Source organism: Nerophis ophidion, linkage group LG04 (assembly GCF_033978795.1).
Source record: "Nerophis ophidion isolate RoL-2023_Sa linkage group LG04, RoL_Noph_v1.0, whole genome shotgun sequence".
Taxonomy (NCBI): Eukaryota; Metazoa; Chordata; class Actinopteri; order Syngnathiformes; family Syngnathidae; genus Nerophis; species Nerophis ophidion.
In genome coordinates, this window is record NC_084614.1 from 76,009,111 (window position 1) to 76,022,192 (window position 13,082).

The following is a 13,082-nucleotide window of genomic DNA, read 5'->3' on the forward strand; positions in this document are numbered from 1 at the left end:
ATACACGCAAACATACACAAGCACGCACACACACGTGCACACACATACACAAGCTCACACGTACAGACACACACAAAAACGCACACACTCACTCATACACAAAACCCAGAAAACTAATGTAGTTGTACTTTTCAAGTACAATAACAATGAAGTTATATTCCATCCCATGAACACACAGACACACACACACATGAAAAACGCACTTACACGTGGAAAAACACACACACAGAAACAACATCCACACAAAAACGCAAAAAAACACACCCACACTGAAAACAAATGTAGTTGTACTTTTTAAGTGCAACGACAATAAAGTTCTATTTTATTCCATCATATGAACACACACACAAACACACACACACACAACACACCTACACACACACTTTTCATGAAATCCATGGAGACACAAAAAGTGGGAGGAGTTTGTCACCGACGAGCCCGACAGGTTTACAAGTTGCGTGGCGCGCACTGCTGCCTTTCTTACGTGAGAGTAAAAGACTACAAATAACTGAAAAGAGTCAAATAAAAGTTAAGAGGTGCAATCAGGAGCAATAAATCAGGAGCAGCAAAGTCCCAGTTGCTTAGGACAAGATGTGTGTGACCTTGAGGGCGGTAATGGAGCGGAAAAGGGGATGAAAAACATCCGCTGGTGTGTGCGAGTGTTGTGTGAGTCTGCACACACACACACAAACGCACGCACGCACACACACACACATGCACACACACGCACACACACACACACACACACACATAGTGGTGGCGGCGTTACTCCTAAGCTGGGGCTCTCTGCCATTATCTCAAAGCCTGAGCACACTCCCACTCCACAGAGGCAGGACCTGCAGCTGCCTCACTTTATTCCGCAAAACATTCGCTGACTCGTCATTTTATTTTTAAAAAACGTAATTTTGTGTACGCGCACACTTTTACAGACTGCTTCAACACTCTCTTACACTTCCTGCCCGCATCGTCCATGTATGTATACATGTATGTATACATGTATGTGTGTGTGTGTGTGTGTGGGTGTGTGCGGTGGCTGCCAGTTGCGCGAGTAAAAAGCTGTCTAGTCTGCATGAAAAGTAGCGCGTCACGTTACATCCGACATATCGGTAACAGCCTTGTAATGTACATGAAAGTATTTGCATGGATTATTCACACTTTGTGTAAGGTTATTTTTTACAGGCACTATTTATGACGTTAAGTTACCATTTATGATGTCAACCTTGTCACTTATGACTGCATTATTGTCACTTATGACATCATTATTGTCACTTATGACATCATTATTGTCACTTATGACATCAACATTGTCATTTATGACATCACCATTGTCATGAATGACATCAACATTGTCACTTATGACAATATATATTGTCAATTTGACATCAACATTGTCAATTATGACATCAACATTGTCATCTATGACATCACCATTGTCATTTATGATGTCAAGATTGTCTCTTCTGACATCACCATTGTCATTTATGACATCAAAATTGTCACTTTTGACATTGCCATTTTCATTTATAATATCAACATTTTCACTTTTGACATATATTGTCATTTATGACATCACCATTGCCACTTATGACATCACCATTGCCACTTATGACATCACCATTGCCACTTATGACATCAACATTGTCCTTTATGACATCACCATTGTCATTTATGACTTTAAGATTGTCACTTCTGACATCACCATTGTCATTTATGACATAATTGTTGTCACTTCTGATACATATATTGTCACTTATGACATATTTTGTCACTTATGTCATCAACATTGTCACTTATAACATCATTATTGTCACTTATGTGTCACTTAAAACACCATTACTTTCACTTATGACACATATATTGTCACTTCCAACACCCGTATTGTCACTTGTGTCATCAACATTGTCACTTGTTCTCACATATGTGACAAATATTGTCACTTATGTCGACATTGTCACTTATGACACATATATTGTCACTTATGACATATATTTTGTCACTTATAACATATATTTTGTCAGTTATGACATATATATTGTCACTTGTGACATATATATTGTCACTTATAACACATATTTTGTCACTTATGACATATATATTGTCACTTATGACATATATATTGTCACTTATGAGATATATTGTCACTTATAACACATATTTTGTCACTTATGACATATATATTGTCACTTATTACATATATATTGTCACTTATGACATATCTATTGTCACTTATGACATATATATTGTCACTTATGACATATATAGTCACTTATGACATATATATTGTCACTTATGAAATATATTGTCACTTATGTACCACTTAAAACACCATTACTGTCACTTATGACACATATTGTCACTTCCAACACCCTTATTGTCACTTGTGTCATCAACATTGTCACTTGTTGTCACATATGTGACAAATATTGTCACTTATGTCAACATTGTCACTTATGACATATATATCGTCACTTATGACATATATATTGTCACTTATGACATATATAGTCACTTATGACATATATATTGTCACTTATGACATATATATTGTCACTTATGACATATATTTTGTCACTTATGACATATTATTGTCACTTGTGACATATATATTGTCACTTATAACACATATTTTGTCACTTATGACATATATATTGTCACTTATGACATATATATTGTCACTTATGACATATATATTGTCACTTATGACATATATATTGTCACTTATGACATATATATTGTCACTTATAACATATATTTTGTCACTTATGACACATATATTGTAACTTATTACATATATATTGTCCCTTATGACATATATTGTCACTTATGTACCACTTAAAACACCATTACTGTCACTTATGACACATATTGTCACTTACAACACCCTTATTGTCACTTGTGTCATCAACATTGTCACTTGTTGTCACATATGTGACATATATATTGTCACTTATGACATATATATTGTCACTTATAACATATATATATTGTCATTTATAACATATATATTGTCACTTATGACATATATTGTCACTTATGACATATATAGTGTCACTTATGACATATATATTGTCACTTATAACATATATGTTGTCATTTATGAAATATATATTGTCACTTATAGCATCGTTATTGTCACTTATGTCAACATTGTGATTTATGACAAATATATTGTCACTTTTGACAAATATATTGTTACTTATGACACCAACATTTTTACTTGTGACATATATTTGTAACTAATGACATAAATATATATTATATATATTGTCACTTATAACATCATTATTGTCACTTATGTCAACATTGTCACATATGTGACATATATTGTCACTTAAAACACCATTATTGTCACTTGTGTCATCAACGTTGTCACTTGTTGTCACATATGTGACATATATATATAGTCACTTATAACATCATTATTGTCACTTATCTCAACATTGACACTAATGACATATATATTGTTACTTAAGACACCAACATTGTAACTTATGACATATATTGTCACTTATAACATCATTATTGTCACGTATCGAGTCAACATTGTCAATCATGATATCATTGTTGTCACTTGTGACGTATATATTGTCACTTATGACACCAACATTGTCACATATGTGACATATATATTTGGTCACTTATAACATCATTATTGTCACTTATCTCAACATTGACACTAATGACATATATATTGTTACTTAAGACACCAACATTGTAACTTATGACATATATTGTCACTTATAACATCATTATTGTCACGTATCGAGTCAACATTGTCAATCATGATATCATTGTTGTCACTTGTGACGTATATATTGTCACTTATGACACCAACATTGTCACTTGTTGTCACATATGTGACATATATATATAGTCACTTATAACATCATTATTGTCACTTATCTCAACATTGACACTAATGACATATATATTGTTACTTAAGACACCAACATTGTAACTTATGACATATATTGTCACTTATAACATCATTATTGTCACGTATCGAGTCAACATTGTCAATCATATCATTGTTGTCACTTGTGACGTATATATTGTCACTTATGACACCAACATTGTCACATATGTGACATATATTGTCACTTATAACACCATTATTGTCACTTATGTCAAGATTGTCACTTATGACATATATATAGTCACTTATGACATATATATTGTTACTTATGACACGAACATTGTAACTTTTGACATCATTATTATCACTTATGACATATATATTGTGAATTATGACATATATTAAAACTTATGACATATATATTGTCAGTTATGACATATATATTGTCACTTATGACATATATATTGTGAATTATGACTGTCATGCCTGTAAATTACGTTTATGTTTGATCATGTTTATGTTTTGTTTTTGGACTCTTGTTTCCCGTTTTGCACTTCCTGCTTTTGTTTGTTTCCATAGTCACGCATTAGTTTCCACCTGGTCTCCAAGTCACGCCCCTGCCCTCAGTCCCACACCTGTTTCTCATCACCATAGCCACTATTTAAATAATTTGTTTTTCTGTTCATCGGCCTGGGAACTTTGCTACTGCTTGTGCTTATGCATTCTGTTTGCTGTTTGCTGTTTGCTGCACATCCTTCATGCCCTCGTTCACCTGCCACGCACCTTGCTGTTCATGCCCCTTGTTTTTGTCACAGTAAGTGTTTTGTTTTAGTTTTTTTTATAGCCATGCCAACGTGCTGTTTTTGTTGATAGTTCATTATTATTCATGCCATCGAGCAAGTGTTTTTGTTTCATGTTTGTATTTTGTAGTTTAGTATTTGTACCTCCTTGTGAGCGCCCTTTGTTTGCTTTTTTTTGTATTTAGTGCGTAAATAAATTAAACATGTACTTAACCCTCATGTCTCGCTCGTGCAAATCCTCCTTTGCGTTGAAGAAGCAAAACAAATTCAAGTCATAGTCCTGACAATGACATATATATTATAACTTATGACATATATATCGTTACTTATGACACGAATATTGTCCCTTATGACATATATTGTCACTTATGACATATATATTGTTACTTATGACACAAATATTGTCCCTTATGACATATATTGTCACTTATGACATATACATTGTTACTTATGACACAAATATTGTCCCTTATGACATATATTGTCACTTATGACATATATATTGTTACTTATGACACAAATATTGTCCCTTATGACATATATTGTCACTTATGACATATACATTGTTACTTATGACACAAATATTGTCCCTTATGACATATATTGTCACTTATGACATATACATTGTTACTTATGACACAAATATTGTCCCTTATGACATATATTGTCACTTATGACATATATATTGTTACTTATGACACAAATATTGTCCCTTATGACATATATTGTCACTTATGACATATATATTGTTACTTATGACACAAATATTGTCCCTTATGACATATATTGTCACTTATGACATATATATTGTCACCTATGACATATATATTGTCACTTATGACATATATATTGTCACTTATGACATATATATTGTCACCTATGACATATATATTGTCACTTATGACATATATTTTGGTCACTTATGACATATATTGTCACTTATGACATATATATTGTTACTTATGACACAAATATTGTCCCTTATGACATATATTGTCACTTATAACATCATTATTGTCGCGTATGTCGTCAACATTGTCAATTATGACATCATTATTGTCACGTGTGACATATATATTGTTACTTATGACACCAACATTGTAACTTTTGACATATATATAGTCACTTATGACATATATTGTCACTAATGGCATATATATTGTTACATATGACATATATAGTCACTTATAACATCATCATTGTCACTTATGACACCAACATTGTAACTAATGACATATATATAGTCACTTATGACATATATATTGTCACTAATGGCATATATATTGTTACATATGACATATATAGTCACTTATAACATCATCATTGTCACTTATGACACCAACATTGTAACTAATGACATATATATAGTCACTTATGACATATATATAGTCACTGATGACATATATATTGTCACTTATGGCATATATAGTCACTTATAACATCATCATTGTCACTTATGACATATACGTTGTCACTTATAACATCATTATTGTGACTTCTGTCACTTGTGACATTGCTATGAGACCGATAAAGGTCATGAAGATATTTACAAAACAATGCGATGCAAGAAGTGGCTGTAGAAGAACATTTCCCGGGTCAAAATGTGTGACATCCGCCTTCGCCTCCTGCCAACCTCAGAATGTTCCCTGTGGTCGACTCCCCTCCCGTCACTTGGATATTTCTGTCATGAGCAAACTCATTCCCACATTCCCCCCGGACTGCAGCAACCCCCGTCCGGCTCACCGGCGCCCCTTGAGGAAGCGAGTGGAACGACCTCCCGTCCGACCCCTCTCCTTGCCAGCTCCGGATCTCTGCCTCCCCTCCGTGACCAGCTCTAAATGTGGAACTTCCTGGCTGGCATCTCCTTTCACCGGGCGAACCACCACAACAGTCATTTCCTGCCACGTTAAAAAGAGCAGATTCTAATGCGCCTCGTTAAAGTTGAGTTTGCACAAGTGGAAACGACAACGGGCCTCTGGACCAACAACGTGGCGTGACCATCAAACATGTGCTGGCCTATGAATGTCGGTCAGACAGGGTCTAGTACGTCTAGCTCTATCTTTGACAAGTACACAAACATCAACCCCCCCCACCCCCCAGTGAACACACACACACACACACACACACACACACATCTTTCACCTTCACACACAAAGTCCACCTTTCATTCACGACTCCATGGGCGACTTCTCCAACACCATGGAACACATTATTCAAGGTGGGGAAGAATGGAATAAGTGTGTGTGTGTGTGTGTTTGCGTATGTGTGCGAGCGCTGCGGTCCCGAGATGTGAAAAGTGGCGGGTTTCCGACTAAATAAGACACTTTTTAAGAGACGACGCCGGGCGCCAGTGGGGATACTAGAGGGCTTGTGTTCAATGAGAGAAGTCACTGTTGCACATTACTGCAACCTCACAGTTCTAACTTTATTCATTTATTTATTTATTTATTTTACAACACTTCATCTTGTCAAGGAACAAAAAGCCGGGCATTGAACATGTACACATACTTTAGATAGCCGAATGAATATAGTTTATTATTGTCACTGATAACATGTATATTGTCTCTTATGAGATCAATATTGTCATTTATGACATCATTGTTGTCATTTATGACACATATATTGTCACTTATGACATATTTTGTCACTTATGTCGCCAACATTTTCATTTATGACATCACTATTGTCACTTATGTCGTCAACATTGTCACTTATGACATCATCATTTTCACTTATGAAATCAACATTGCCACTTATGACATCATTGTTGTCACTTATGACACATATATTGTCACTTATGACATCAACATTGTCACTTATGACATCATTGTTGTCACTTATGACACATATATTGTCACTTATGACATATTTTGTCACTTATGTCGTCAACATTGTCACTTATGACATCATTATTTTCACTTATGAAATCAACATTGTCACTTATGACATCATTGTTGTCATCTATGACATTATTATTTTCACTTGTGACATCAAAATTGTCACTTATGACACATATATTGTCACTTATGATATATTTTGTCACTTATGAAATCAACATTGTCACTTATGACATCATTGTTGTCACTTATGACGCATATATTGTCACTTATGACATCGGTATTGTCACTTATGACATCAGCATTGTCACTAATGACATCATTGTTGTCACTTATGACATATTTTGTCACTTATGTCGCCAACATTTTCATTTATGACATCACTATTGTCACTTATGACATCAACATTGTCATCATGACATCATTATTGTCACTTATGTCATCAACATTGTCACTTATGACATCATTATTGTCACTTATGACATCATTAATTTCGCTTATGAAATCAACATTGTCACTTATGTCATCAACATTGTCACTTATGACATCATTGTTGTCACTTATGACACATATTGTCACTTATGACATATTTCGTCACTTATGTCATCAACATTGTCACTTATGACATCATTATTTTCACTTATGAAATCAACATTGTCACTTATGACATCATTGTTGTCACTTATGACACATACATTGTCACTTATGACATCACTATTGTCACACATGACATCAACATTGTCATTTATGACATCATTATTGTCACTTATGACTCCAACATTGTCACTTATGACATCATTGTTGTCACTTATGACACATATATTGTCTCTTATGACATCACTATTGTCACTCATGACATCAACATTGTCATTTATGACATCATTATTGTCACTTATGACTCCAACACTGTCACTTATGACATCATTGTTGTCACTTATGACACATATATTGTCACTTATGACATCACTATTGTCACTCATGACATCAACATTGTCATTTATGACATCATTATTGTCACTTATGACTCCAACATTGTCACTTATGACATCATTGTTGTCACTTATGACACATATATTGTCACTTATGACATCACTATTGTCACTCATGACATCAACATTGTCGTCTATGACAGTGGTCCCCAACCACCGGGCCGCAGAAGAATTTTTTATTAATTTTTATTAAAAAAATAAATAAATAAAAATAAAAAATAAATACTTTTTTTATTAAATCAACATAAAAAACAATATACACTTACAATTAGTGCACCAATCACAAAAACCTCCCTTTTTCATACAAAAAGGTTGATCACACTGATGTATGACATCAACATTGTCACTTATGACATCAACATTGTCACTTATGACATCATTGTTGTCACTTATGACACATATATTGTCACCATATGATATATTTTGTCACTTATGAAATCAACATTGTCACTTATGACATCATTATTGTCACTTATGACATCAACACTGTTGCACATTACTGCAACCTCACATTTCTACTAACTTTTTTTTTTTTTTACTACACTTCATCTCGTCAAGGAACAAAAAGCAGGGCATTGAACATGTACACATACTTCAGAGTAGTCTGTGTACAGCTATTACTGAAAATGAGTCAACACACCCACACGAGGTAAGAATTTTTTTTAATGAATATTATTAGCATGCTTGCTTTCCCCCCCCCTAATTTTGCAGGTACAAATATTTTCTTACTTGACGAATGATGCATGTTAGCATATAGACGTTAGCATGCTAGCAGTTTCTCCATCCAGGTGTACACCTCAGTCATATTTTGGTACTTGATGCATGCTAACGTTAGCAGGCTTGCATTTATAAAAAATGTTTTCCCAGGTGTACACCTGAGAGTGATATATTTTGGTACTTGGCGCATGTTACAGTTAGTATTTTAAGACACTTACATTAGCATAAAAGATGTGTTTTTATAGCTAATTTAACAAGGAGAGTTATGTATTTTGGTATTTCACTAATGTTAACTGAAAACATGATAGTGTTGGACTTGTACTGTTAGCATGGTAGCTTTTTAAAAAAAATCTCATTTTGCTTATATTTTTTGTGCTTAATGTTAGAATTTCAGTTCAGCTTTGGCTCTTTATTTCTACATATATTGCATTTTTAGTTCTTCTGCCTTCTTTTGCAGCACCTCTTTGGCAGTTCTTGGCGGAGTCTCTCTCCCACACCTGTGGGCGGTTTAGTAATTAGGCCTTTTTAGGCCCCACTCACCGCCACATCCAGTGCCCGTTACTGAGCATGGTTCACTCTGCTCCAAGGATGTTTCCACACGCTTGGCTCCATTGTAATCATCTCACGCTTACTTATTTTGGCTTCATCCTGGTACAGTTGTGTAGCTTATTCTCCACTCCGTGTGAGTGCGCCTTTTATTTATACCTATTCTGTTTGAGTGCGCTTTGTGTTTGTTTTGTTTCACTCATTGTATGTGCACGTTTTGTTGGGTATTATTTATGTTTTTTCAAAGTCTCCATCTTTGCTTTGTGGTTTGATTCCGGCTTAAGCCCTCAATACATCTTAAAAAAAAAAAAATCTATATATTGTACTGGTTTTGAAGGTGAAAAATATCAGTATGGCTGATTAATCATTCTTGTAGTAGCACCTCTGATCGGGCTTTGTTTTGGTATTATATATATATATATATATATATATATATATATATATATATACATATATATACACACACACCGGTATATATACATATATATATATATATATATATATATATATATATATATATATATATATATATACATATATATATATACATACATCGGTTACGACGACAATCCGCAGTCAGATCGAGACCCCGACGAGGACGACGAGCACGCAGATAGGCTTCCCTGTGACGTTTTTTGTTGCAGCAGCTGTCCGGGTGGCTGGTCTCAGGCGACCATGGTGGTGCACCTGCTGGATGTGGAGGTCCTGGGTGTGTTGTCTTGTCTAATCATAAAAGATGCAGACAAGGCGTGTTGGCTGAGTCCTTAAAGTTTACTCCACAGCGGGCTCATCAACAACATCCAGCAACATACAATCAATCAATCAATCAATCAATGTTTACTTATATAGCCCTAAATCACTAGTGTCTCAAAGGGCTGCACAAACCACTACGACATCCTCGGTAGGCCCACATAAGGGCAAGGAAAACTCTGACCCAGTGGGACGTCGGTGACAATGATGACTATGAGAACCTTAGAGAGGAGGAAAGCAATGGATGTCGAGCGGGTCTAACATGATACTGTGAAAGTTCAATCCATAATGGATCCAACACAGTCGCGAGAGTCCAGTCCAAAGCGGATCCAACACAGCAGCGAGAGTCCCGTTCACAGCGGAGCCAGCAGGAAACCATCCCAAGCGGAGGCGGATCAGCAGCGCAGAGATGTCCCCAGCCGATACACAGGCGAGCAGTACATGGCCACCGGATCGGACCGGACCCCCTCCACAAGGGAGAGTGGGACATAGAAGAAAAAGAAAAGAAACAGCAGATCAACTGGTCTAAAACGGGAGTCTATTTAAAGGCTAGAGTATACAAATGAGTTTTAAGGTGAGACTTAAATGCTTCTACTGAGGGATCATCGCGAACTGTTACCGGGAGGGCATTCCAGAGTACTGGAGCCCGAACGGAAAACGCTCTATAGCCCGCAGACTTTTTTTGGGCTTTGGGAATCACTAACAAGCCGGAGTCTTTTGAACGCAGATTTCTTGCCGGGACATATGGTACAATACAATCGGCAAGATAGGATGGAGCTAGACCGTGTAGTATTTTATACGTAAGTAGTAAAACCTTAAAGTCACATCTTAAGTGCACAGGAAGCCAGTGCAGGTGAGCCAGTACAGGCGTAATGTGATCAAACTTTCTTGTTCTTGTCAAAAGTCTAGCAGCCGCATTTTGTACCAACTGTAATCTTTTAATGCTAGACATGGGGAGACCCGAAAATAATACGTTACAGTAGTCGAGGCGAGACGTAACAAACGCATGGATAATGATCTCAGCGTCTTTAGTGGACAGAATGGAGCGAATTTTAGCGATATTACGGAGATGAAAGAAGGCCGTTTTAGTAACGCTTTTAATGTGTGACTCAAAGGAGAGAGTTGGGTCGAAGATAATACCCAGATTCTTTACCGTGTCGCCTTGTTTAATTGTTTGGTTGTCAAATGTTAGAGTTGTATTATTAAATAGAGTTCGGTGTCTAGCAGGACCGATAATCAGCATTTCCATTTTTTTGGCGTTGAGTTGCAAAAAGTTAGCGGACATACAACAACCGAAACGGGGCTACCGCGCATGCTCTTCACTACTGTAGCATGCTGGGTAATGGAGTTCTTATGTTACCTAGCTCATAACATCGCACTGGGCTGTCGGGGTTACACCTGCTCTGCAGTTGTGAGGCCGGTCGGCTGTACTGCCAAATTCTCTGAAACGTGTTTGGAGACGGCTTATGGCGGAGAAATGAACATTCAATTCACGGGTAATAGCTCTGGTGGACATTCCTGCAGTCAGCTTGCCATCTGCACGCTCATTCAATACTTTGCACATCTGTGGCATTGTGCTGTGTGATAAAACGGGACGGTTTAGCTCGGTGGATAGAGAGGCCCTCCCAGCGACTTGAGGGTTCCAGGTTCGATTCCTGCTTCCACCATCCTAGTCACTGCCGTCGTGTCAATGGGGAAGATATTTTACCCACCTGCTCCCAGTGCCAGCCACACTGGTTTAAATGTAACTTAGACATTGGGTTACACTATGTAAAGCGCTATAGAAAAATAATTCATTTCACTTTACAAAACTGCACATTTTATTGTGGGCAGCCTAAGGCACACCTGTGCCATAATCCTGCAGATTTAGTCCGCACCTTGACATGCCACACCTGTGAGGTGGGATTGATTATCTTGGCAAAGGAGAAATGCTCACTAACACAGCTTTGGGGGCAAAAACTAAAGTATTGCATTTATATTTTTGTTCAGTGTAAAAGCATCTAGACTTCAATTTAACGGTCCTTCAATGACAAATTATTTTAGAATTTCTATCAAATCTTTGATATTTACAGTCATTTTTAACACTGAAACTCCATGCGGACGTGAGGGTGAGATCAACTCTGCTTCTGCCTACTTCTTTTTTTTTTTACACATGTTGAGTTGTGCAGACACAAACATGATGACTTTCTTTTAAATGGTATCATTTTGGCAATACATTAAAACGTTACGACCACACAAACACACACACACACACACACTACAGAAAATCCATTCCAGATGGTAAAGTCCTAATGAGAAGTGAAAGTATTTGAGGGTTGGTTTAGGTGGTTTGGGACAAGTGAAGGAAAGGAAAGAAGGGGTGAAGGTGCAGGATGTGAAGGAAGGATAAGAAGTGAGATAGAGGGGGGGGGGGGGGGTGATGTGGAGGAGGGGTGAAGCCCAAATCTCCAGGGGAACAAAGAAGCATTATACAAGCAACAGCTGAAAACATCTTTAGTGTGTGTGTGTGTGTGTGTGTGTGTGTGTGTGCTAATTCCCATTTCAAATGCGTGTCTGCTTGCACTTTGCCCGGCCACTGAATAAGTAC